This window comes from Ips typographus, linkage group LG13 (genome assembly GCF_016097725.1).
Source record: "Ips typographus isolate SLU linkage group LG13, UJ_Ityp_2.0, whole genome shotgun sequence".
Taxonomy (NCBI): Eukaryota; Metazoa; Arthropoda; class Insecta; order Coleoptera; family Curculionidae; genus Ips; species Ips typographus.
Window position 1 is genome coordinate 2,212,386 of NC_138434.1, and position 3,812 is coordinate 2,216,197.

Here is a 3,812-nt window from a genome sequence, read left to right on the forward strand (position 1 = left end):
TATCGTTTTGCAGTATTTCCTGAGGTTTTTAAACAAAGTAACGGGTCATTTTGTATGCAAAAATTTCAAATGGGGGGTGGATCGTTGCCGCCCCACAGGAAATTGACATTTACTCTAATTACTCGGTGTGTGCGTGTACGCCTTTAAGACGTTCCCCATCAACTGCGTGACGGTATTTTACGGGAGGCGCATGTTCTTGATTGCACATCCACTGGATGTGTACGACAAGTCGATAATTACCACTTTCGATAAATTAAATTACACAAAATTAAATTACATAAGACCGATCGAATTTTTGCTTCAATTTTGATCGTCAGTGTAATGATACGGCTCCCGTGCGTTCATCATCCAAGACTATCTCAAGCAATTTATCTAGACCCAATGTTGTGGTATTTTTAGCAGGAGAGAGAAAGAAGGAGATGAAAAACCGTTTACCCGGAAACACAATCATTGGAGGCAATCACGAACGAGGTTTTATTAAAAAAAGAAAAAGAAAACGAACTTCTGGAAGTCTGATTATATTAAAGCGAACTCGTCAATCGGAAAACGCCAAACGATTTGCCTGCTCTATCCATTTTTTTTTTTTGTTATTTTGCTAAAAAATGGTAAAAAAGTGTTTGAATCTTTCGTAGAGGAAAGACAACAAAAGTCCATGTTAGAAAAATTACAACAGATTACTACATTCAATCACAAACGATTCAACCTTCTACATATACAGAAATTACTGTTTCTTTTACTTTTCTTGTTCAATATGAAAAATTAAGTATTTTTTATAAAATTCTGATTTAAAACTTTGTTTACGAAATAATTTAGTTATTACGTTCAAAAATTGTCTTGGAAAGACTTTGAAGTCAATTTGCAGTTTTTAAGAAAATTTTATGATTTTGAGGTGAAATTGCAATTTTTAAGTAAATTTTCCTTATTTTGAAGTGAACTTGCAGTTTTTAAGTAAGTTTTCATGATTTTGATGTAAATTTTTAATTTTCAAGGTTTTGAAGTCAATTTGCAGTTTTTAAGTAAATTTTCATAATTTTGATGTCAATCTTTAGTTTCCAACTAAATTTTCAAGATTTTGAAGTCAATTTGCAGTTTTTAAGTAAATTTTCATGATTTTGATGTCAATTTTTAGTTTCCAACTCAATTTTCAAGATTTTGAATTTGACTCCAATCGATATACCTATTCATTGCCTAACTACGATACTCTTATGTCTTTATGCAGAAAGTTTCAAATAACTAAGTTATTCACGGTTATATGGAGAGATACACCAAAATTTCCTCCAAATTTGACATTTTTGAACCGCTTAACAAGGTTCTTTTATAAGTACCTCAATACTGGTACTCTCTCTGAAAATCACTTTATAAACTAAATTGAGTCTAAAACACATCCACTTGGATGTGGTTCTGTCTATTGCCGTGAAATCGCTTGGAAAACCCACTTGTAGTTAGAAAATTACCGTTTTAAGCACATTTTTGGAATCCTCATTAAAGATCCTACCCAATAACCTAAAAAAATATAAAAAATTTAGCAGTAAGTAAGAAAAAGCGGTGTCAAAGTTTGAACAACCAAAAACACAGTTCGAAAAGGCAGTCAGGTACAAAATCGCTCGTAAAACCCACTTGGAGTGAGAAAATGACTGGTTTAGGCACATTTTTAGAATCCTCATTAAATTTTCTACCCAATAACCTTAAAAACACTACAAAATTTAGAATAGTTAGGGAGAAAAGCGGTGTCAAAATTAGAGCTGTCAGAAACACAGTTTGAAAATTCATTCAGAGACAAAATCACTTGCAAAATTCACTTGGACTGAGAAAATGACAGTTTTAAGCACATTTTTGGAATCCTTATTAAATTTCCTATCCAATAACGTAGAAAACACTACAAAATTTGGTACAGTCAGTAAGAAAAGCGGTGTCAAAATTTGAACTGTCAGAAACACAATTTGAAAGGACAGTCAGGTACAAAATCGCTCGTAAAACCCACTTGGAGTGAGAAAATGACTGATTTAGGCACATTTTTAGAATCCTCATTAAATTTTCTACCCAATAACCTTAAAAACACTACAAAATTTAGAATAGTTAGGGAGAAAAGCGGTGTCAAAATTAGAGCTGTCAGAAACACAGTTTGAAAGTACATTCAGAGACAAAATCACTTGCAACACTCACTTGGACTGAGAAAATGACTGTTTTAAGCACATTTTTGGAATCCATATTAGATTTTCTATCCAATAACCTAAAAAACACTACAAAATTTGATACAGTCAGGAATAAAAGCGGTGTCGTAATTTGAACTGCCAGAAACACAGTTTGAAAAAACAGTCAGGCACAAAACAGCTTGTTAAAACTACTTGGAGTGAGAAAATGACTGTTTTAAGCGCAGTTTTGAAATCCTCATTAAATTTCCTATCTAATAACATAAGAAAACACTAGGAAATTGAGTACAGTCAGGGAGAAAAGTTGTGTCAAAGTTTTAACTGCCAGAAACACAGTTTGAAAGGACAGTCAGGGACAAAATCGCTTGTAAAGCATATTTGGAGTGAGAAAATGACCATTTTAAGCATATTTTTGAAATCTTCATTAGATTTTCTATCCAATAACCTAGAAAAATTTACAAAATTTGGTACAGTCAGGATGAAAAGCGGTGTCATAATTTGAACTGCCAGAAACACAGTTTGAAAAGACAGTCAGGGATAAAATCGCTTGTAAAGCATATTTGGAGTGACAAATTGACTATTTTAAGCACATTTTTGGAATCCTTATTAGATTACCTATCTAATAATCTAGAAAACTCTACAAAATTTGATACAGTCTGGGAGAAAAACGGTGTCATAATTTCAACTGCCAGAAACACAGTTTGAAAAGACAGTCAGGGACAAAATCGCTTGTTAAACCCACTTCGAGTGAGAAATTGACTATTTTAAGCACATTTTTGGAATCCTTATTAGATTATCTATCTAATAATCTAGAAAACACTAAAAAATTTGGTACAGTCAGGGAGAAAAGCGGTGTCATAATTTTAACTGCCAGAAACACAGTTTGAAAAGACAAAATCGTTTGTAAAACCCACTTGGAGTAAGGAAATTACTGTTTTAAGCACATTTTCGGAATCTTTATTAAATCTCCTATCTAATAAATTAAAAAAACACTACAAAACTTGGTACAGTCAGGTGGAAAAGCGGTGTCAAAGTTTGAATACATTGTGATTTACCATTCAGCCCTTTTGTTTTTCTTCTTGTTCCCTATAATTCGTGTAGGCGTCCCCAATATTTCTTCTTTTAGTTTGTGCCAGTGTTCTTCACAATTTAAGTGGCCTGTGTTTTTCAGCTTTTGCGCTATTTCTCTTTCAGATGTTAAGTAGTAATTTCTGAAATTCTTTAAACAGTAGTTTCCAAGTTGAATTATTCTAAAGGTGACGTTAATAGTCACTAAAGTGGCAAGCAAATAAAGCGTTTTCGTTTGTTTCGCGAGTTGAAGAATTCGAGTAATTTGCGATGTTGGTACACATTACAACTAAATGAGATAAAAATGAAAATAATGTTGTAATTGGAACGGTTTCCTTTCACTCGAAGCCGGTTCCCATCAGAATTCTAATGATCACAGACACACTGTTTACAACGAGGCGATTTAGCATTTAAACGTTGCCATCGAAAACACTTAACATCAAGCACCGAGTGGATTTATTAAGTAATAATGCAAAGTTCCATTAATAAATCACAAACAACGCAATCGTTGTGCTTAAAAATGAACAAGTGTATAGAAAGTCTTTAATAACTATCATTAATTACAAATAAATTTTAATATAACCGATTCGCGTG